General features: G+C 40.3%; 1 non-coding gene and 1 pseudogene across 1 annotated transcript; one reads left to right on the top strand and one right to left on the bottom strand.

Moving 5' to 3' along the window:
* The first annotated feature begins 157 nt into the window (after window positions 1-157).
* Window positions 158-25022, top strand: LOC148212366 (uncharacterized; annotated as a pseudogene).
* LOC148212367 (small nucleolar RNA R71) lies at window positions 11387-11493 on the bottom strand. Its single transcript, XR_015789998.1, has one exon. It is a non-coding gene; the product is annotated as a small nucleolar RNA R71 (small nucleolar RNA).

Genomic DNA, 25022 nt, shown 5'->3' with positions numbered 1-25022 from the left:
CAACAAAGCTATAGCATCTCTCCTTGCTAAGCATAACATTAGGCACAAAGTATGCACAGCTTATCACCCTCAGTCAAATGGGCAAGCTGAGATATCTAATAGAGAGATCAATAGCATATTGGAAAAAGTGGTTAACATAAATTGAAGAGATTAGGTAATGAAGTTGGACGATGCCTTATGGGCTTATCGCACAGCATTCAAGATGTCTCTGGGCACATCTTCATACAAATTAGTTTTTGGAAAACCTTGCCATCTACCATTGGAGCTGAAGCATAAGACCTTTTGGGCTGTGAAAAAGTTAAATTTGGATTATGCTGCAGCAGAAGATGTTCACCGCTTACAATTGCTAGAGCTTGAAGAATTCTCAGAGAAGCTTACGAAAATACCAAGTTATATAAAAAAAAAAGACAAAGCGATGGTAGATGCAAGAATCAATCCTAGGAAGGTTGAAAAAGGACAACAAGTGTTGCTTTTCAATTCAAGACTCAAACTTTTCCCAGGAAACCTCAAATCGAGATGGTCAGGTCCATTTTTAGTTTCATATGTATTCCCTCATGGAGCAGTGAAGGTATAAGAAATGGATTCAGGAAGACAATTTACCGTGAACGGGTGAGGCTAAAGCATTTCTTTGGCGAGAGTGTGGTGAGAGATGCTGGAGCTCACCACTTGGCTGCGGCCTGAGAAACCAACAACGGAATAAAGGGAGCAGGATTTAATGATTAATTAGTTTGCTCCCCAATTTTGAATTTAGAAAGTTAGATGTTTAATTGTTTTATCTGCCATTTTGAATTTTAATCGGCTTTCATTCTGTTTTTTAGGGGGGAAATAATTAAAAATCAGGTTGAGTGGAGACAACTTTCAAAAAGGGGATGCAGTGATGACGACGTGATGTCGCTGACATGAAAAAACTAGGTAGGTCGAAGCGTCAAGGCGTGGCAGACATGCAGAAAGGTATTTATAGCAAATTTCGGCTTCTAATGAGAGAGGTAAGTAAAATATTCAATTTTTGGAAATAAATCATAATTGCTAGAGATTTTGAGGGATACTATTTTTCGTTTTAGGGGGAAATTTTATTTCCATTAATTGGAAGAAAATCATGGGAGATATTTTCTTTAATGGGCCACAACAACTTTTTGTTTTTCTTTCAGACCCACGTCTCCCTCATTCTTCTCTCCCCACTCTATATCATAACTGTACCTCTCCCTTCTCCTTTTAAGCTCCCAAAACCCTAATCCATAATGCCTAGAATCAAACATAGCGCGAATAGGAAGACAACGCTGAAGCTGGACTCTCAGCAAGTTTTGAGTCGAGCGGCAACTTCAAGGAGGCCGCTGAACCATTCTGCTGGAGGCCTCTGATGAGCAAAGTCATGCCCAGCAAAGCCCCATCAGCTCGGAGCACACTCCAGCTGACACTAAGCTTTCGCCGCCGCCTCCTCCTGTCGCCAGCCCTTAGGTAAACGCCCCTGACCCTACTGCCTCCTCTTCTCAAACCCAGCCTGAAAAGCCCTTACCCGCCGGCGAAGACTCCGAAAAGCTTGCCCCTCCTCCCCCTCTCATTGAAAATCTTCCCGCCGTTACTGACAATCCCTCCACCCGTCCTCGTAGAAGAAATCCATCCTCTCGTCCCCTCCAAATCAACATCCACTGATTGACCAACCTCGCGAACTAGAAAGAGCAAATAGCCAGCCTAATCTGTCCCAAGCCCTAGCCCGGCTAAGAAGAGGAAAACACAAAAAGTGCTTCCACAGCCCCCTGCCAAAGCAAAAACCACAAAATTCGCTTCCGCATCTGAAGGGAAGCGTCTCAGCCGGATGGTCTTTGTTTGTAACGCCCCGCGTTACTCAGGTTAGCTTGCCTCGAGTTCCGGGAAATTTTTATAACAAAATAGATTTTTTTTTATTTATTTCATTTTATTTTGTTTGATTCATCAGTTATCTTTATTTAACTTAAGTGTGGCATCTCGGCTATTGTGTATTGCTACAGAATTAGCGGTGAGTTAGTAGTGTGTAGTTATTTATCAAGTTATGGTTTAGTACGGATTCCGCTATGTGACACTTGTTTTGGGCCATTGGGCCATTTACGAAATTATATTATTGGCTTGTTTTAACAAGGAGGGGTTGGGTAAGTGGGCCTTAAACAAAAGGAAAAGAACCCAAGCCCAAAGGAGTTAAAGTTTTAAAACAAAGAAAAAAACCCTAGCCCTTGTTCTTTCCTCTTCTTCTTCCTCCCTTTCCCTCTCTTGTTGAAGCCGCCGGCCACCCCCACTCGGGTTCTTCTTCTCCGGCGAGCAGCTCCGTTCAGGCGACACGACGAACAGCGGCGGCATCGGAGCAGCAGGTGCGGCGTCGGGACAGCAGCACGACAGCAGCTGGCGCGGGCGTCGGGCAGCAGCAGGCGGCAGCGTGGTCTCGGGCAGCAGCAGGTGTGGCGGGGCGGCACATGGTGGCTGTTCACGGTGTTTTCCCTCGATCCGACAAAATCCAACGACTCGAATAGCTTAGATCCGGGAAGCCCGGTAATTTTCTTTGACCCACCCTTGTTCGAAGTTAGATTTGGATTACCCACACCTAAACGAAATCGATTTGGAATACCCACACCTAAGCGAAATTGTTTTGTAGTAACGGACATCAAATCGAAGCCGTTGGAGGTCATTTTGGGCGTTTCTTGCTGCTGTAAAAACGTGGACAACAGTGTTTTGGGTGGTATCCGGTGATTAACTTCATCCGTTCGAAGCCCGATTTACGCTACCCACCCCTTTGCAAGCTAGATCTAATTTACCCACACCTACACGAAGTCGTTTTACGGTAATGAGACCCGTTGAACCCTCTTAGAGTTGTTTTCGAAGGCTGAACAGTATATTAATATTGATGTATTTTTTTCTGTTTTTGTGCGTAGGTGTGAGTTCGACGCAAACTTAAGGACGTGGTTGTGTAAGTAGCACCAGGGGGCGAGTGCGTGTGTTATTTAGCGTTAACAGAATGGTTTTGATGCTGATTTTGTTTTTGCTAAAATAATTTAATTAAGCATGTAGGGATTGTTAGTTTTGATTTGTGAACTTCTAGTGATTGTGTTGTCGTCTTTCTATTATTGAACACTTATGAGGAAACATGCTTTCTATTCTTATTGTTGGAGGTGACTAGTAGATTCTGAATTGTTGTGGTTAAAAGTAACTGGCTCATGACGTTTTGCAAACATGTTGTAAATGAAATGCTCGCGTTGTTAAACTGATAATTAGTTTATATTGTTTTAGTTGTGAGCTGTTGGGTGTGACTTGTTTATTAGAAGGAAAAGCATGCTTGTGAACTGTGCAGTGAATTGGAATGTGGGAAATATACTTGTAGGTGGTCATGGGAGGGTTAGTGAAGTGGTGAAGGGTGAGGGGTGAAGGGACGGGTTGGCAGTCCGTTAACTATGGGTGTTCTGATCTGAAAATGCATATAAATCACTTGGAGGTTCAAAGCCTTGAGTAGTGGCCTTGGGAATAAATGACAAGGCCGAACGTCAAATTTCTGTAAATGAGTATTGGGGTCTTGGGGATAAATGTCAAAGACCAATACGCTGGGAAGTCATCGGTACCTTGGGGATAAACGGCAAGGATCGGTGCACAGTTCAGGCCTTGGGAATAAATGGCAAGGCCGAACATCAAGTTTCTGTAGAGGAGTATTGAGGCCTTAGGGATAAATGTCAAAAGTCAATGCAACTCGAGGAGTTAGGCTTGAAGGACTAAAGTAGAGTGCTGCTTGCGAAGTAGTGGTGCTAGGCCTTGGGAATAAATGGCAAGGTCGAACATCAAGTACTGTAAAAGGAGGGGGGGCGGTATCTTGGGAATAAATGTCAAGAGCCGTCATGCCTCGAGAAGTTAAACGGGGAGTAACACAAGGGGGTGTAGAGGGAGGTTTAGTACTGTGGGACAAGGGCTAGTGAATCATTGGTTGTAGTCTTGGTAGTTCTGATGCATGGTTGTTGTATGTAAATGTCAAGTTATTGTTTTTTTTATCTCTCGCTGTTTATTTAATTGCCTTGCTATCGTTTTATTTTATATGCCGTGACTGTGAGCATGATTTTTGTGTTAGTTAGAAAGTGCTACTTACGGAGTACCTTACGTACTCACCCCCTTTTTATCCTTATTTGTTTTCAGGTGTGAACAGGACCGACCGCGGTGATGACGTGGAGAGGGCTTGACCGAGGAGGGATCACTAGTCGAGTTAGTGAGGATAGAGGGAAGGGTCGTTTGGTACGAGTAGCGTTGGGATTTATGTTATTGCTAGGTGTGGACCGAGGAGAAATTTTGTATTCTTTAGAACTACTTTATTTTTTTATGGATGTTGTTGGTAAACGCGTCACTGTTGTCGTTGGAGTTTAGGTGTACGGTTGTTTTATTTATTTAAGAATTTTAGTCACTGAGGCGGATATGAGATGTCTTTGTTTTTAAATTGCCCACGGAGAGCGAAGTTTTGACAGTTTATGAAATTGACATTTCTGGTGGAACTTATGGGAGTCGAAGCTTTATTTCATTTAAATTATTTCCCAGGGAGTTGATTATCTCGTGTTTAGAGTTAAGGCTAGACAGGTGAATTATTTAGCGTTGCCTAGGATGGTATATAACATCTTGGGGCGTTACATTGTTTCCCAAATTCCTCCAACATCGAGTTCCTCCAAGCGCGTCACGGTGGTCCCTACTGGCCAGGCGATATTCCAGAAGTTCGTTGATCCGAAGGCGAGGGCGAGCTACAGGGCGATAAAGACCAGGGACTTGTACCTGGAAAAAGGGTTTTTGGAGGCGGAGATGCCCCTAATTTGTGAAGGAGGGAGTCGCGCGATTAAAGTGGGAACATTTATGTGCTCCCCCTATGTCGGTTTTGTCGGAGCCCGTAAGGTAATGATGCGCCAACTTTGACCCTGATAGAGTGGGACACACAACGGTGCGGGAGGTAGAAATCGACCGGACGCCGGAGAGAATCAACAAGCTGCTTAAGCTGCCCAACAATCTAGAGGCTGAGTTCAACGCGATGATCCAGAAACTCTCCATACGAGAGCTTGACATGCCCTACAACTGGTAGGGATTGAGGGTGTTGTTTGGCAAGTGACGGACAAGGGTGCTTGCTCGATGAAATCTGGTCAACTCATGGAGGAAGCCAACGTTTGGCTCTACTTCGTTAAGAGTCGGGTCATGCCTACCACGCATGATTGGTTTGTTATGAAGGACAGTGTCCTTCTGTTGGCCTGCATTTTGCAAGGTCGCTCCATCAATGTAGGACAGCTCATCCATCGAGATATCGATCAGTGCGCAACGAAGAAAATCGACCGCCTATTTTTCCCCAGCCTTATCAGCAAACTCTGCCTTTGCAGCCTTTGCAGAGATGTGCCCGTCTTGGATGACGAAGAGCCCCTCAAGGACAAGTTGGTGATAGATAGGAGTATGATGGAAAGACTGATGAACCAGGATCCTACTCGCTGTGGAGCTGTGTCGAATGTAGCCATCAATGAAATGATGGCCCAACTCGCAAAAATGCAAAAGCAACTCTCATGAATGTAGGAGGCACAATCTGCATCTGTTGAGAAGGCGAAGAAGAGCGATGCGAGTATCCTGGCAGCGCTGGAGAATTTTAAAGCAGCAGCCCCATCCTTATCTGTTGTGCCGGCGCGGCTAAAGGAATTGCTAGAGCAATCCGAAAGCTCTGAAGAGGAATATCAGCCTATGGGCGACTCTTCAGAGGAACAAGTAACTGAAGAAGAAAGTTATGCTTGACCGACAAAAGGAAGTCCCTGACTTTTTGTCTTGACCAAAAATTGACCCCCTCTCATGTTATTTTACATATTTTTAGTTAGGTTTTAATTTCTGCATTTTAAATTTTTGTCTTTACTTTTAATGTTTGGTAGTTTAATTTCAATTCTAGTTGTCTTTTTTTTTATTTTATTTTGTTAGTCAGCTGTGACCCCCTCCCCCCTATATTAAATGAGATAGTAGAAGTTCTGGAAAATTCTGTGTTCTCATCTTCTGACTGATGCTTCACCTTTTGTAAATAGTCATTATGCTAAAGCCTGCTAATGTGCAGTATATCTACTGATGCTGGAGCTTTATAATTTTAGCTAGCTTTCTTTTGCCCCAGAATTTGGTCCATGCTTGCTCACCCATGCCTTAGCATCCCTCTAGCAGTACAGACCCCAAGTAGCGCTTACCCTAGAGAAGAATTTCAAAGGCCACCTATCCAAAACCACCTCTTATCTTTGTATAGTTAGCCTCGATTTCTCTTAGTCCACCTTAGTTGTTAGCATTAGCCCTTCATATTTTAAAAACATCTCTAAAGTGAATTCCATTGTCCTTCACAAGACACTTTCGCTTTAAGTTTGGGGGCGTGCTAGAGCATTGCAACTTAGATGTCCTTAGTTGCATTGAGGACAATGCAACCTTTTTAGTTTGGGGGGAGTGAACCTTCAGTTCTTAAATCTGTAGTAACACTTGTATATAACCATGAATCTTTTTAATCTTGTAATTCAGCCAAAAAAAAGAGCTTGCAATAAAGGAAGGTTTAGTAGCCCGTATCCAGAGCATAAAGAGGCTGCAGGATTAGGAAGGGCTAGTAGCCCATGGTTGAGGAAACCCAAGTTGGCAGCACCAAGGTTAAAGGTTAGGCTAGTGAAAGAGAGTCTGAGAAAGGACTCTTCAAGAGAAGCTAAGCTTGAGGTTGGGAAATAGAAGGAAGTTAGGGCTGAGTAGAAATAACATCTTCCAAAGTATGAGCAAATCTAAGCTGCTCACACTTCCTTGCTCCAGCTGAAATATTTTAGCAGAGTTCTTAAGCTTTAGCATAGTTGGCTAGAAGTAGAAGGTTGAGGCAGAAGATTAGATTATTTGAAGTGTAGATTTCTAGTGCCTTTTTTTATTTTCTGAACTGAAATGCATGCTCTTGCTTGGGGACAAGCAAGATTTTAAGTTTTGGGGTGTGATAACTCTCTGAAAGAGAGTTATTTTGGTGATTATTTGGGTGAAAATGTGCATTAAAATGGCAAAGTATGTCGGTTTTAGGTCATAATTACCATGAATAGTATTCAATTGCAAATTCTTAGCTAAATATCCTTAGTTGAGAACTTTGGCCAAAAACAGCATAAACTCTCGTATTTGTGGTTCATCTGCACAGGTTTTTAAAGAAAAGCTAAGAAGAGAAAAAAGTGCTGAACCAGAGCAGAGAAGTCAAGGCATTTTCAAGACAGAGCATATAAATGCTGGAGCATTGCAATGCCAGAGCATGAATGTCTGTACAGTTAATTAAAAAACAAGGGATTCACTTATGTCCGTACAATCTTCAGTCGGGTGCCCTAAAAACAGGACTCGATATTTAAAGGGTATATTGCCCTAGCCAACAGACACGCAGATCCCAAGAGAGTCAAAAATTGAGAGCTGAAAAGGCAAGGGAACGGAATATACCCATTTTCAGAAGGAGAGCTAATGCCAGAAAGGGGAACCTCGCCTGCTGGAACAAGCTGACTACTTCTTCTTCTCTATCATTTAGCTATTTTTCTGCTATGGGTTGTATTTCTTCTTCTTCCATTTTGTTTTCTTTACCCATTATGAGCTAAACCCCATTTCGAGGGAAATTTACATGCCGTAACTGACTTGAGACTGAACCTCTAGCTGCTACATTTATTTTTAAGCAAATCTGATTTTATTTCTTAATCTTCGCATTACTATTGGCTGTTGTTTCCTGTATGCAAGCCTCTATATTGACCCGGAAGGGCTTATGGGAACTGATTTGTTTTGCTTGTGATTAGCGTTCTTTTATAGCTATAGGGATACTCAAGAATGGGGTCCCCTAATCATGTCTATAGCTTGGTATTATTGCTTAGGTATTTAGGAACGGGAGTTGTACTTACTCATGTTTGGGGTGTCTCGGAAGGGAACCGAGTTGAGCTGGGCACTAATAAATGTTAGTTACGCTAGAGGGTAGGTTCATAACTTGTGAAAGCATGCTAAATCTCCCCCCGCCTTTTCCATATCTGTTATTCCCTCGTTATCGCTTTCTGTGCTACTACTTTCTTGTGTTGACAGCTTCGAAGCTATTGTCTCTTGCAAGTTTCTGTCGTCTTGTTATTACTTTATTTTATTTTTTTCTAGACAATATCCATACCCAATCTCTGTATATTTTTATTTGTTGGTATCTGCTTTTATCGTTAAAATACAACCAAAAATCCCTATGGATACGACCTCGTTACGTACTACAACCGACGAATCGTGTATACTTGCACATGTTGTCAACACAGTTGTGTGGACACAACATTGCCCTAAAGGCACTTCAAGCTACAATAGCCAATGGCCCTGAGGTCGAGACAGAAGTTACCGAGACAGACATACCGACCGAAGAGCCTACTGATAACCCTCGCATGGGGCATTGAAATTTCGTCGGCTCTCCAGAAGAAAGTAAGGGAAGCAAAAGAACCGCTAGAGAGAAGGCTCATGTATGTGGACGTGTTAGTTCACGGTAAAGTTTCTAAGAGTACTATGGTGGACTCTAGAGCCACACACAACGTCACGACCAAAACCAAGGCTCGCGGTCTGACTTTACAATGGGATAAAGATCTAGGGAAGATAAAAGCAGTAAACTCCGCGGCCCTCCCCATTGTGGGGATATCAAAAAGGGTCCAACTGAAGATCAGGACATGGAGCGGCGAAGTAGATTTTGTAATTATTAGATTCGATGATTTTGACGTCGTGCGAGGAATGAAATTCCTCCTAGAGAATAAAGTCATCCTCATGCCCCTAGCAAAAGTGCCTAGTTGTTATTGGATTTGATCCCACCATTGTTCCGACGAGCATAAAACAACCAAGTGGGGTTAAGATGATATCAGCTCTGCAGCTGAAGAGGGGTCTTACTCACGATGAACCTACATTTATGGCCATCCCAGTGATCGAAGAAGAGAACGGTAAAGAAGTAATTCCGATTGAGATTCAACAAGTCCTAGCTAATTATACAGATGTTATGCCCGAAAGCCTGTCAAAGTCCCTACCACCGCATAGGGGAATCGATTACGCTTGTTTACATGCGTAAAAAGAAGGTTTTAGATGCTGTTTTTACTATGTTTTAACTTTGTTTCGGACTTTTTCTCTGTCGTTTGAGTTCCAATTCATTCAAAATTCATATATGATGGTTTGTGGTTGGCTTATATTGTATTTATGACATTTTAGGACCATTTGGGAGTGCAAATTAATCAAAAGAAGCAAAAAGACGGAAAAACCTTCATTAGAGGCGCCAGGCGCCTGGTAGGCTGCAGAAATCCTGGTTTTCTTCCAACTTTGCCCTTAATGAAACGCGTCTTCCAATGCGTTTTGGTAGTTCCAACCGATGCATACGTGTAGAAGAAGTGTTCCACTATCAGTTTGAGCATGATTTGGTCAGTCAAAGGAGTTGGAAATGGGTGATCCACCAGCGTTTTAGGACCTACCTAACCAATTATGCACAACTATAAATTCCAGCAGCTTCTCCACCAAATTCATCAAGCCTTGCTTCCTTCTCTTGATCATTCTTAGTGTTTCTTTGTTGCTTTCTAAGTACTTTTGAGTTGCTTTCATTAGTTGCTTTTAGTTTTTAAATCCCGAGCACTTTACATTCCTTTATTGAGCTTTGTTTTTTTTCCGTTGTTACTTAGTTATTTTTTACCTATTCAAATTTATAAAAATCCAGCACTTAGCTTATCTTTACTTTGCCTTTACTTTATTTTTAGTTAAGAGAATTGTGTTTTTGGAGGAAAGAGCACGTGACACTCCCCCTTGCTCGAAAGAGAAGGGCGAAGCTCTCAATCCCGAGCAAAACTCTACGTTAATTCACTTTTGTTTTTCACACATGCATTTTTATTTCAACCATTTTACTTGCTGTATTTTCTTCAATATGTCGTTCTAAATTCCCGTCTCTAGCCCGGTTATGGATAGTTAGCCTTTTATTTCTAAACAAGGTTGCTAAGAAGTAGTGTTTTTGCTTTCCACTCATTGCTCAACATGTTTTCCCAAAAAGTTAGGATTTAGAGAAGGCCACTGTAAGTCTTAACAAGTCAATACTGAAAAGGTTGCTTATTTGCATTGTTGAGTGGTTAAACCGAGGAGAGGAGCGCCTTACACATAAGGGTTCCGGTAAAGTAGCCTAGACATAGGACCTTAACCCGAGGTTGCGACTATTTCCATCCTAAAACTAAGATATCTCTCATAATAGACATATTAGGGAATGTCTTAGGACTTTGAACTTGCTTAGACATAAGTCAAGTGAAAAGCGTAGTCGTTGGTTCCTAAAGTAAAATGCATATCGTCCTTAGCGTATCCTTGATTCTTTGTTGGCTAACTTGAAGTAATTCGGGCTAGGTTTTACCATTATAAGACCAAATCCCAAATCCAAAACCATTATTTGTGACCACTTCCCATTTTACAAGAATCACTCATTTCAACGTTCATTATTCATTAAAACTTTAGAGTTTGGAAATTATTTAGAAGTCCTTGAGGATCGATACTTGGATACTCCATCAATTTTATATTTCTCTGACAGGTGTGCGCTTGCATCTATAGAATTGTTACCACGCTTAGTGCGTGCGTTCAGCATAACCTCAGTCAAGTTTTTGGCGCCATTGCCGGGGACTTTAGTTTTAAAATTATTTTCAAATTCTTTTAGTTTTTATTTTGGTGAATTGTTGTTGGGTGTAATTTCCATCCACCGTTTTTGTTCTATATTTTTGGTCGTTTATCTCACAAGGGTAAGTTAAAGTGCATGAGCACAAGATCTTTTCTTCTACCCCTTGACCCTGAGATTGAGCGGACCCTTCGAAAAACTCGAAAGGATCAAAGACTTCGAAAACAACTAGAAAAGCAAAAAGAGAGAGAAGGTGAAATCACTCCTGAAAGTGAGGTAGAGAGTACGAGCACATCAATGGCAGATATTCCACCTCGTGATCTGGTTGATCCACCTGCTGTTAACGGTAATATGAGGGATCACGCAATAAATAATGAATTCAACCATATCCAGATGGCGGACAACAGAGACGTGGCAATGCGAGAATATGCCGCCACGGCTTTTCAGAACTTTGATTCAGGGATAGTCAACCCTATTCCAGCCCACGCAAACTTTGAGCTTAAACCAATGATGTTCCAAATGTTGCAGACAATTGGACATTTTGGAGGGCAGGAATATGAGGATCCACATGATCATCTGAAATCATTCATTCAAATTGCAAATGCATTTCGATTACCTGGTATAACAGACGATGCTTTTAGACTAACACTTTTTCCATTTTCTTTGAAGGACCAAGCTAGAGCATGGCTCAATGCATTTCCACCGGGATCCATGACCACATGGGGGTGGTTAGTGGAGAAGTTCTTAACAAAATTCTTCCCACCTACTTGCCACGCTGATATCAGAGAGGAGATCATCTCCTTTAGACAGTATGATCGTGAACCTGTTGATGAGGCGTGGGAAAGATTTAAAAAACTAATCAGGAACTGTCCAAACCATGGCTTGCCGGCATGCATCCAGATAGAACATTTCTTTAGAGGTTTAGATCATCCTACTAAGATGATGCTAAACAATGCTGCCAACGAAGCCTTTACAAAGAAGACATTCAACGAGATAGTCAACATCCTAAATGACTTAGCTTCACACAACGAACTATGGTGTTCGCAAAGATCTAGGGCAGCACCAAAGAAGCAAGATCCAGCTGGAGTTTTGGCTCTGGACATTGCGACCTCGATGCAAAAAGAGATGGTTACAATGAACCAGAGGCTGAAAGAGATGACGTTGGGAATAAAAAATCCATTAGCCACGCCGATACAACCTGTGCAGTCGGATTATTGCACTCCTGCCCCTGTTTGCCAAGTCAACGATCTCATTTGTTCATTTTGCAGTGAAAACCATATTTATGATAATTGTCCACATAACCCTACTTCCGTTTTTTATGTAGGACATGGGAACAATAGGAACTTTAACCCATATTCGAACACCTACAACCCATGTTGGAGGCACCACCCTAATTTCTCATGGGGAGGTCAAGGAGGTTCGAGCGGTTTTAATCAAGGGCAGAGCCAGCAGAACAAGCAGCCCTATGTTCCACCTACACAACAATACATCCAGCCACCGCAACAGCAGTACAATCAGAGAACACAGACTCCACCAGTTCAAAATAACAACTCAAAACTTGAGAATATGATGAAGAAGTACATGGCCCGAACTGACGCAGTGATACAATCCCATGCGGCGTCAATGAGGAATTTCGAGACCCAATTGGGACAGCTCGCCAATGAATTGAAGAATATACCACAAGGTTCTTTTCCAGGCCATACTGAATTACCAAAACGAGAAGGGAAAGAATAGTGCAAAGCTGTCACCCTTAGGAGTGGACTGGCATATGATGAACCAACAATGCCAACAACAGATGTACAGATTCCATCCACTGAACCAACTGTAAAGATACCAGAGAATGAAACAACACCAGAGAAAGAAAATATTAGAAAAGGTAATGAAGACACCCCGAGTGTTCCTCCATAGGGGTGTCCTCCATAGGTACAACCTTCTTTTACCCCTACTCCCCCGTTTCCACAAAGATTAGTTAAGAAAAATAATGATTCCCAGTTTAGAAAATTTTTAGATATTTTAAAACAATTGCATATAAATATACCATTAGTAGATGCTCTAGAACAGATGCCAAATTATGCTAAGTTTTTGAAAGATATAGTTTCTAGGAAGAAAAAGATAAGAGAGCATGAACTGGTAGCCATGACAAAATGTAGTAGTGAAGCTGTAGGCAGCCCGCTACCCATGAAATGTAACGATCCTGGCAGTTTTACCATTCCATGTTCCATAGGAGGGAAAAACTTAGGAAGGGAAATATGTGATCTAGGCACTAGCATTAATCTTGTGTCATTATCAGTTTTCAAATCTTTAGGCATAAGAGAAGCTAGACCTACTACGGTTACCCTCCAACTAGCAGATAGATCTATCATAAGACCTAAGGGAAAGATAGAAGATGTTTTAGTCCAGGTGGACAAATTCATTTTCCCTGCAGACTTTATCATTCTAGATTGAGGCGGACTTAGACGTTCACATTATTTTAGGAAGACCATGTCTAGCCACTGGGGATACAGTTTTTAATGTGAGGAAGGGAGAAATTACAATGAGGGTAAATAATGAAGAAGTTAAATTTAACGTTCTAGACGCCATGAAATTACCAGGAGACTTTGAAGAGTGCTCTGCTATAACTAGCTTGAATCCTGTTATGTTTGATGAGTTTTATGACTTGTTAGTTACAGAGATTGAAGAAGAGCTTGATAAGATAGCAGAAGGACCGGAAGATGTGACTAATCCTGTTGAAAAAATACAAAAAGAAGAATGCAAGTCGTTACTTCCGTTCATAGTGGAACCACCCACTTTGGAGTAGAAGCCATTGCCGTCGCATTTGAAATATGTGTATCTAGGGGATAACGATACTTTACCAGTTATTATAGCTTCCAATTTATCACCTACTAATGAATATTATTTAATGCAGATTTTGGAGAAGCACAAAAAGGCCATTGGATGGACGATAGCAGATATCCGAGGGATAAGCCCGGCCTTTTGCATGCACAAAATCTTATTGGAAGAAGATGCTAAGAACTCTATTGAGAGTCAAAGGCGGTTGAACCCGAAGATGAAAGAGGTTGTAAGGAAAGAAATTCTTAAATGGCTTGACGCCGGTGTTATATACCCAATATCCGACAGCAGTTGGGTAAGCCCAGTACAGTGTGTACCAAAGAAAGAGGGTATAACCGTGGTGGCCAACGAGGAGAATGAGCTCATCTCAACCCGAAATGTGAGTGGGTGGAGAGTTTGCATTGACTATCGCAAACTTAACAAGGTAACGAAGAAAGACCATTTTCCTCTACCATTTATTGACCAGATGCTCGACCGTCTGGCAGGTAAGGATTTCTATTGTTTCTTAGATGGATATTCGGGTTATAATCAAATTACTATTGCTCAAGAAGACCAGGAGAAGACAACATTTACGTGTCCGTATGGTACATTCGCTTTCAGACGAATGCCCTTTGGATTATGCAATGCACCCGCGACTTTTCAGAGGTGTATGATGGCCATCTTCTCTGACATGGTCGAAAATATTCTAGAAGTTTTTATAGATGACTTTTCTGTTTTTGGAAATTCTTTTGACGCATGTTTAGTTAATTTGGAGAGAGTATTGGAGAGATGTGAACAAACAAACCTAGTCTTAAATTGGGAGAAGTGTCATTTCATGGTACAAGAGGGTATTGTTTTGGGTCACAAAATTTCCAAGCAAGGAATAGAGGTAGACCATGCTAAGATAGACATCATTTCAAAGCTACCTCCTCCCACGAATGTTAAAGGGATTAGAAGTTTTTTAGGGCATGGGGGATTTTACTGCCGCTTTATAAAAGACTTTGCTAAAATTTCTAAACCCTTGTGTCAATTGTTAGAACATGATAGACCATTTGTTTTTTATGATGACTATTTTAAATCATTTGAAATGTTGAAAGTTGCTTTAAGTTCAGCCCCTATAATTATCGAACCTAATTGGGATTTACCTTTCGAGCTCATGTGTGATGCTAGTGATTATGCAATAGGAGCTATGTTAGGACAACGTAAAAACAAGATCTTGCATCCTGTATATTATGCTAGTAAGACTCTGACCGGTGCACAACTCAATTACACTACTACTGAAAAGGAACTGTTAGCAGTTGTGTTCGCCTTTGATAAGTTTAGGTCTTACTTGATAGGCACAAAAGTCATTGTTTTTACTGACCATTCCGCTTTAAAATATTTATTTGCTAAAAAAGATGAGAAACCACGTTTGATACGGTGGATCTTGTAACTTCAAGAGTTTGATATTGAAGTTGGGGACAGGAAGGGTACTGAAAACCAAGTTGCTGATCACCTGTCTAGATTGGAATCCCCGCTCTGTGATGATGGAACTGTTATACGTGAACAGTTTATTGACGAGCAACTCTTGCGAGTTGATTCAGTTCCGTGGTATGCCGATATAGCAAATTATTTAGTAAGTCGAATAGTTCCTTATGAGTTTAACAAGCAACAGGTAAAGAAATTTCTAAATGAAGTTCGATTTTATCATTTGGATGAACCTTTTTTATATAAGCTAGGACCTGACAATATCTTACGCAGGTGTGTAGCAGAAGAAGAGCACGAGGCGATATTAGGCGCTTGTCATATGTCTCCATATGGAGGACATTTTGCAGGACACAAAACCGCAGCCAAAGTTTTGCAAAGTGGGTTCTTTTGGCCCACTCTGTTCAAAGATGCACATAAGTTTGCCCAGGTTTGTGACAAATGCCAACGGACATGTAATATATCTAAACGCCACGAAATGCCTCAAACCCTAATCCTTGAGATTGAAATATTTGATGTGTGGGGTATAGATTTTATGGGTCCATTTCCATCTTCCAATGGTAAGCTTTATATATTGTTAGCAGTAGATTATGTTTCGAAATGGAAAGAAGCCATTGCAACTGCTACCAATGATTCTAAAGTTGTCATTCGTTTTCTGCAAAAGCACATTTTTACGCGTTATGGAACCCCGCGTTGTCTGATAAGCGATGGGGGGGCTCATTTTGTGTGTGTCATAGGGTTGCAACAGCATTCCTCAGTCGAATGGGTTAGCCGAAATATCTAATAGGGAGATAAAAAACATTTTAGAAAAAACTGTAAATCTTAACCGTAGGGATTGGTCTTTGAAGCTTGATGATTCACTTTGGGCATATAGGACAACATTTAAGACTCCCCTCGGCATGTCCCCCTATAGGCTAGTCTTTGGAAAAGCATGTCATTTGCCTCTTGAGCTAGAATATAAAGCATTTTGGGCTACTAAGAAATTGAATTTTGATTTGTCGGCTGCAGGTGAAGCGAGGATGTTACAATTGTTGGAATTAGAAGAACACAGGCAATTTTCTTATGAGAATGCAAAGCTGTTTAAGGAAAAAGCTAAACAGTGGCAGATAGGCGTCTTCGGCCGAACAATCTTCAAGAAGGTGATCTGGTTCTGTTATTCAATTCTAGGTTGAAACTTTTTCCTGGGAAACTTAAGTCTAGATGGTCTGGTCCCTTTAAAATTTTTAAAGTCTACCCATATGGGGCAGTGGATCTAGTTGACTCTAAGGGAAGTATTTTTAAAGTAAATGGGCAGAGACTTAAGCCATATTTTGGAGAACTAGTGGATAGAGGAAAAACCTCTATTCAACTTTCAGGACAATAAATTTTTGCGAAAATTTTTTTTCCTTCTTATCCGTTTTGAAAGAACAAAAGTAAAGGAAGGAAGTTTTTGTATCTTACATTCTTTTTGTTTAATCATAAAAAGTTTTGCTTATTAAGAGAATGTTCTTGAAAACGTTGAAAAAAAAAAATCACGTAGGCGCCTGGCGCCTGCCCTGTTTTTTCCAGCATTTCGAAAAATCTTTTTCCTTCGTGGTTTGGGTTTCATTTTCGAAATTTATGGGTTTTATTTTGGGTCAAACATTAATCCTTTGTGATTTAAGTTTCACATCTCTCCTTAAACTCAAAAATACTTCAAATTTTGTTTCCCTAATCCTATGGAATTCAAACTTATTTTTTCCTTTTAGGTTTAGGAAACCTAGTTTGAACTTAAAACTCAATCTCTTTCAATATAGGATTTAGTTTGGGGAAAGCTTTAAATAGACCCATTGCCTAAGCCTTACACCTCAACAAAAACCCACACAACTCTCTTCCTCCCCTTTGTTTTTCGAAAACAGATACTCTCTCACCACCCTTGTTTTCGATTTTCAGCCACAACCAAGAAGAAGAAGACATTTCCAGCCTTTGTTTATTTCTATGGCTTTTTCTTCTCAACACACTTCATTCCCTACTCCTCCTTCCCAAGCTCCTACCCAACCTCCTATGATGGGCCCACATGGTTATGTAAATTTTCAACAGCTACCCACCCTTAATATACCTCAAAACAATGAGTTTAGGGCTGCAAATCCTCAACAACTTCCTCCAATGATCAATCTGGGTATGTACCAACCGTTTATGTTTAACCCGGTTCCATATAGCCATAGTGCGTGGGAAGGAAGTAAGGTTTGATGCCACTTAGATCAACTACACCCCCAACATTGAGAATATCAGAGATGCTGTGGGAAATAAGATGTTAGTGACTCCGACTCTAGAACAGCTCGGTGAGGCTCTAGAATCTGTTGGGAAGCCCTCTGCCACTTGGGATTTGACTACTCATGGCAAGGTACGACTAAAACCCGAGGATGTTTCACTAGCTGCTGCAGGATGGTTATATATAGTCAAAAACAGAATTCTGCCAACGGAGCATGATGAGCATGTCACTCATAATAGGGCACTGTTGGTTTATGCCATGCTAAAGGGCATAGATGTGAAGTATGGAGAATTGATCAATACCAGTATCCATGAGTGTACCCACCGGACACGTGGTAAGCTTTATCACCCATGCTTGGTCACTTCTTTATGCTTGCGACAAGGTGTGCAGCTCCCTGCGGATCAAATTAAGAGAGATGCCCCAGTTGTGGAAGAGAAGAATATTCGGAGAATTATCGCCCATGCGCTACAAAGAAGGGAAGGTACTGGGGGTTCTCCTACATCGGAGATCCGTCGTCTCCGAGAGGAGAACCAACAGCTGCGAGATCAGGTTCGAGAAGTCGTGCAACATATCTACAACTTGAGGGCTTCATTGGATTTTGCAATTTTTACCTTCATGGGCTCTAGCGCTAGCTGCTATCCTTGGTCATACATCTTCCAGTACCGACACTGATCCTAGTCTATAACCTCCAACTTCATGAAGGGGAGATTCCTTCTTTGCTATTTTTTTGTGTTTTATTCTTTTGGTTACTGACGTCATTTGCATATTCTAGCCTTACTACGCATGTTTTTTGTATTGATTATGTTTCGAGCTCAGTTGAAGCATGCATAAATTAGTATCGTTTATCTTCTGATCACTTAAAGTATGCCTTCACTTAACCTTAGTTTAGCTTTTCACATGCCTACTTTGAAGCATCTGTGCTGTGCATGTGACTTCATGTCAATGATGACTCTAAGAGATTGTTAAGTTTTCTGTTCTATGTCTGACTAAGCTTTGAGCTATTTCCTTCGTTTATGTGGTAAACTCATTTTCTTTTATGTCTTTTTGATCTTTACAGACTTTAAGCTTTTTCTTTGCCCCTATATAGGAAGTCCTTGTCCTTTTTACTGTTAAGCCTTTTTCATCAGATGCAAAAGTCTTTTCCCAGTGAGGACACTGTCTCTCTTAAGTTTGGGGGGGGGGGACAGTCGTTGTGTCAGTCATTGTTTCAGAAAGATAAAGTGTTATTTATATTTGAAAAATCATGCTATTTTCTTTTGAAAAAGAGTCAGTTGGAAAGAAAGAAAGTGTTGAAAAGCACTTAGCTTAAAAAAAATAAAAGACAAAAGTTGCAAAAGAGTAAAAAGAGTCTTGATGAGAGAAAATAAGAGTGGGGAAAATACTTATGTTAGAAAGAACAGAGTGGTAAAAACAATGAGAGTTAAAGAAAATGTATTTATGATTTCCGAGTCCTACTGTAGACACCCATTTAGTTTTAGGTTGGGTGTTGACTTTGAAAATAGCAGTAAGGATGGTGATAAGTGACTTCGTTTTTTTCATTGTTGTCGTCTTATGACCTAGCTGTTAGTTTCAAAGTCTTTCTACGAGTAGCTGTGGTTGAAACCGATGTTAGTGTATGGAAACCTCAGGGGCTAGTAGCCGGTCTTTCAGATGTAAAAGTCTCAATGTAAAAAGGGAGTGCGCAGATTCCTTAGAGGTATTTGAAAACGTTTTCTGTTTTTGAAAGGAAAAAGGATTTTGAAAGAGAAAGTTTTTATCATTTCAAACTTGGTTTATAGTGACTAAGCTTACAAAGGCAATAGATTGCTAGGCTTTGACATCTTTTCCCTGAGACAATTTATGATTGAACATCTCGGTTGCTTTTGCTTTACCTTGTCCATGTGTTAGAAAGCTGATTAAAGTTGCTAAGTTTTGCCTGAGGACAAGCAAAAAGTTAAGTTTGGGGGTGAAAAGAAGGTTTTAGATGCTGTTTTTACTATGTTTTAACTTTGTTTCGGACTTTTTCTCGGTCGTTTGAGTTCCAATTCATGCAAAATTCATATATGATGGTTTGTGGTTGGTTTATATTGTATTTATGACATTTCAGGACCATTTGGGAGTGCAAATTAATCAAAACAAGCAAAAAGACGGAAAAACCTTCATTGGAGGCGCCAGGCGCCTGGTAGGCTGCAGAAATTCTGGTTTTCTTCCAACTTTGCCCTTAATGAAACGCGTTTTCCAATGCATTTTGGTGGTTCCAACCGATGCATACACGTAGAAGAAGTGTTCCACTATCAGTTTGAGCATGATTTGGTCAGTCAAAGGAGTTGGAAATGGGTGATCCACCAGCGTTTTAGGACCTACCTAACCAATTTTGCACAACTATAAATTCCAGCAGCTTCTCCACCAAATTCATCAAGCCTTGCTTCCTTCTCTTGAAATTTTTAATGTTTCTTTGTTGCTTTCTAAGTACTTTTGAGTTGCTTTCATTAGTTGCTTTTGGTTTTTAAATCCCGAGTACTTTACATTCCTTTATTGAGCTTTGTTTTGTTTCCATTTGTCTTAGTTATTTTCTACTTATTCAAATATATAAAAATCTAGCACTTTGCTTATCTTCCCTTTGCCTTTACTTTATTTTTAGTTAAGAGAGTTGTGTTTTTGGAGGAAAGAGCACGTGACACTCCCTCTTGCTTGAAAGAGAAGGGCGAAGCTCTCAATCTCGATAAAAACTCTCCGTTAGTTAACTTTTGTTTTTCACACATGCATTCCACATTCAACCATTTTAATTGCTGTATTTTCTTCAATATGTCTTTCTAAATTCCCGTCTCTAGCCCGGTTATGGATAGTTAGCCTTTTATGTCTAAAAAGGGTTGCTAAGAAGTAGTGTTTTTGCTTTCCACTCATTGTTCAACATGTTTTCCCAAAAAGTTAGGATTTAGAGAAGGCCACTGTAAGTCTTAACAAGTCAATACTGAAAAGGTTGCTTATTTGCATTGTTGAGTGGTTAAACCGAGGAGAGGAGCGCCTTAGACATAAGGGTTCCGCTTAAGTAGCCTAGACATAGGACCTTAACCCGAGGTTGCGACTATTTCCATCATAAAACTAAGATATATCTCATAATAGACATATTAGGGAATGTCTTAGGACTTTGAACTTGCTTAGACATAAGTCAAGTGAGAAGCGTAGTCGTTGGTTTCTAAAGTAAAATGCATATTGTCCTTAGCATGTCCTTGATTCTTTGTTGGCTAACTTGAAGTAATTCGGGCTAGGTTTTATCATTATAAGTCCAAATCCCAAATCCAAAACCATTATTTGTGACCACTTCCCATTTTACAAGAATCACTCATTCCAACATTCACTATTCTTTAAAACTTTAGAGTTTGGAAATTATTTAGAAGTCCTTGAGGATCGATACTTGGATACTCCATCCATTTTATATTACTCTGACAGGTGTGCGCTTGCATCTATATAATTGTTACCACGCTTAGTGCGTGCGTTCAGCATAAACGCCCAGTCAAGTATGCGGGCGCTTACCTATGTTACCTCACATCATCGATCATCCTTAAGCAGGAAAGAGCCCCCAAGCTTACAACTTCACCAAATAATTGCAACAATCTACGGATTTTGCCCGAACATATCTTGAGAAAGCGTTAAAGCACATGAAGAAGTGGGCCGACAAGAAGCGCAGACCGTTAGAATTCGAAGCAGGACATCAAGTGCTCATTAAATTACGTCTGGAACAGCTCCGATTGTGGGGTAACAAAGACCAACGCCTTGTGTGGAAGTACGAAGGGAAAATCAACATTATCCAGAAGGTCGGGAAGAGGTCATACAGGGTCCAATTACCCTCATGGATAAAGATACACCCAGTGATTCATGTTAGAAATCTAAAATCCTATCACCCAGACAACATTGATCCCACACGCAACGAAGTGATTCGACCAACGGTCGCCTTGAACAACAAGACTGAAAAAAAAGTTGAAGAAATCCTAGCTAAAAGAACTTGTCTAGTCGGACGACCAAGAAGGGACGTACAAAAATTCTTAGTCAAGTGGACAGGGCTTCCAGATAAAGAAATCAGTTGGGAGCATGCAGAAGATTTGAAATTAGCATCAGCCCAGATCGCAGAATTCGAGCAACGTCGGTTGACAGGGAGATCAACCATTTAAGTGGGGGAGGATGTCGTGGTCATGCTTGTCCAGAGCCTGTCACCCATGGCTGCATGCCCATAACACTCTCTTCCCTCCTACTTTTATGTCATGTATTTAGTTTTGCATATTATTTATTTTTTATTGCACTTTTGGTGGCAAGTGACTCCTCGCCACTTCGAAAGTTCACGTCTGCCAGAGGCAAAATGCCTTAGAATGCAATAGGAGGGTACACCTAGTCTCCTCCCTACATCGAGTTGTATTCTTGTCTTGCCCCTAATCTATTCTCTTGCATTCAATTATACAATAATTTGACCCAGCTGTGGTTACGAACACTCGTAAAGGATTGACTTACTGTTACCGTCAATGGTCAAAATCCATGGATGCAAAATATTCTACAGTGAGAAGAGTGCAACTGTGGGTCTTTAGTGGAGTGACCGACAGTTAACGAATGTTGAATGAGTTTAATCAATTAATCTCGTATCGTTGGAGCTTCCGATCTATAGGTCCATTAGGTCCCCTTGCTAGCTCGTAAAGGATAGTTAAGAACAGCTAGTCTTGAAAAGAATTTGAATTGTTCAAATTAGTTAAAGGGAATTAAATTCTAATTGTATGAGACGTAATTAATATAATATATGTTGATACATTATAATATAAAGTTAATTTTGAATTGAATTCAAAATTATGAGAGAGATAAATATTAGAATTTGATTCTATTATAATTGATTAATTTAAGATTAATTTAATTAAATGTCATTTAATTAAATTAATGTGATATATTAATTTGGTTAAATTAAATTAGATTTAATTAAATTAGATTAGTCATTCTTTTTTGTAATTAATTAAATTAGATTTAATTAAATTTGTTTTAATTAAAATAAACGGAAAAAAAAGAAAGAAAAACAAAGAAAATGGGAGAAAACCTCCCACTTCCCACCTTTAATGGTGGGAAGTGGGGAAGTGGTGACTTCCCCCTCACTCCTCATTCTCTATAAAAGGGAGATTCTCCCATTTCTTTTCGATCGTCCGAACGTCGGTTGATAGAGTTTCTGAAAATCTAAACGAGAAAATCTCTCTCTCAATTTCTCAATTTCCCTTTCAATTATAAGACGGTTCCCACAAACCGAGTTCTTAATATCCAGAGGATAACAAGGAAGACTTTGTGGTGGCGTTGGTGTCTACATTGAAGAGGTGTCTTCAAAGGTATGTATCACTAACTTCCTTCTTCTCATGCTTATGTCTTTTCTTTGTTGTAATTCTAATACATGATCGAAGCACATGCATTCACGCGCTTCCGCTGCGGGATATGATCCCTTTAATTAGTATTAGAGCCAGGTTTTGCTTTCGATCATGTTTTGAATAACAAGGAAAAGAATGGTGGGTGTTTCTATACATTTGATGTATGTGGTTTGCGAATAGATGCTTTCGGTTTTTGGCATTAGATTTACAATTTTTCCGTTGATTCGATCAATGTAAAAGCCCATTCTTTTGGGCATTTAATCCTGTAAATCGAGTCTATAAGTTCGTGTTGTTCGTGGCAAGGAGTTGCTGTGAAAGAGTACTAGAGAAGTGAAGAAAAACCAGAGAAACCAGGTGGACAATGCCTCGACGCTGGGGGTAGCGCCTAGGCGCAGTCCCTAGCATCTAGGCAGTGGCGCCTACGCGCTGCCAAAGCTGCAGAAACCTGAGAGCTCGGGCCCGCAGTAGTGAGGGTAGCTCCTACGCGCTGTCCTGCGGCGTCGCGACGCTGGGTCCGGGCACCTAGGCGCCGGGTTTTATAAAAAGAATTTATTATTTTTTTTTTGTTTTTGTTTCATTTCTTATAAGAATCCAAAAACCGGTCTATTTTGCAATTTAATTATTATGCATTTTGAATGTATACTTAATTAGTTGTATATGTCATATAGTTTAAAATCCCACCATAGGTTAAACATGTTCATGCGTCATATGCATATAATAGTTATAATGTATGATAGCATGATTTGTTTTTATGGTTAACTAATATAAGTGTTGTATTAATTAGATGAAAATAAAGTTGTATTGAGCATGACATTACTTTAGTAAATATAAATGTTATATTTATGTATGTCATTGATGTATGATTATAGTTTCAATTTCTTTAAATTTATAAGTGTTATAAGTTTGGTGAAAAGAAATTAAAGTCTATAATCAAGAATTGCATGCGAACCCTAGGTCTTCAATAATTAATTTTAAAGGGTTTGGAATTGATTATATCCTAGGTTGTATACTTTTTATTTTGGTTTTAAATAGGTTTAAAACGACGAAATAAAAGGTTAATATAAAATATTGCCTATAAGGGAACCCTGTCTAAGGAAGATTCTCTCTAGGTTGAGGTACTTAAGCTGACCGAAAGGGAACACCTCTACCTGGGAACCGACCTGGGGGTTGAATTAGTCAATATTTTATAGCATGCAATAATGTGGTTAGTTTGTTAAAGTGTTTAATGAACTAAAACATTAAGTGTTAAACAAATCCAATATAAAAGTTATATTGGGCAAACTAATAAACTTAGATAATTTCATCCAGCCGGATTTTACCTAAGTAATAAACCCTAGTCGTAAAATACTAAGTGGGAGGATTAGGTGTATATATAAAATATACAAAGTATATGAGATATATTTGGTATATATATCTACATTCTTTCCCTCACATTCTCCGTATAAGTTCACACTGTGAGTTCCATGCTCGGCCTCGTGTCGCCCTGGGCGCTGCCTCCCTACGGAAGGTGTTTGCATGGTTCAATACCAAGGTGAATAGAGAAAGTATTTAAAGTAGGTGGGAGAAGGATGTGTGACAACACATCCTACGGCCTCTTCCATTGGTTTGCAACGTGAGGTTTCATACATGGCATGCGTGTTGTCCTGAAGCGACCACCCCTACGAAGGGTCTGTTGTATGGAATCAAAATCAGGGCGAACTCTAGAAATGGATAAGGTCTCCTAGGTTTTGCACCAATATTTGTCCTTCCCTATGGCAGGCTTATTGGGCTGGACTTTTGGGGTCTGAAAATGGCGGGTCAGACTCACGGGAAGTTGTTAAGTTAGTTAATAACTTATTGACCAAACAAACGGTGACTAACTGTTATAGGAATAATAGTTATTCTGGTGTAATATTTAGTTGAGAATGTCTCAATTCAGTGAAGGAGTAGCTGACTGTCCCACGGTAGCTATTGCTCTAAATCACTAAAGCATCGTCGCAAAAATAATCTTGATTGAAAGGGTGCATTATTACTTTTTGCTAAAATTGATTGGGTCTTTAATGGGTAGTGCAAGTGTCTAATATAGATTTGTTTGTATTTCAGCATGTCTACTTTGGTTATTGCCCTGTTTGCCACCGAAAAACATAACGGCGAAAATTACACACAATGGAAAACGAACCTTAACACGATACTTGTGGTAGATGATCTTAGGTTCGTCTTAACTGAGAAGTATCCTCAAGCTCCTTCGCCTAATGCAGCCTGAGCAAGTCGGGATGCCTATGACAGGTGGATCAAAGCCGATGATAAGGCTAAGGTCTACATCTTGGTGAGCATATCTGATGTGCTAGCCAAGAAGCACGAGAACATGGTCAACGCACAAGAGATCATGGACTCGTTGCGGGACATGTTTGGACAGCCATCCATTCAAGCCCGACACAAAGCCCTCAAGTTCATTTACAATTCCCGCATGAAAGAAGGGACATCAATGCAAGAACATGTTCTCAATCTGATGGTCCACTTTAATGTGGCTGAAGTGAACGGGATTGTCATAGACGAGGGAAGCTAG

The sequence above is a fragment of the Momordica charantia genome (genome assembly GCF_013281855.1).
Source record: "Momordica charantia cultivar OHB3-1 chromosome 3 unlocalized genomic scaffold, Mcharantia_2.0 BLBB01000003.1, whole genome shotgun sequence".
NCBI lineage: Eukaryota > Viridiplantae > Streptophyta > Magnoliopsida > Cucurbitales > Cucurbitaceae > Momordica > Momordica charantia.
The sequence above is the reverse complement of the archived record's forward strand: the minus strand, read 5'-3'. Positions and strand labels throughout refer to the sequence as shown.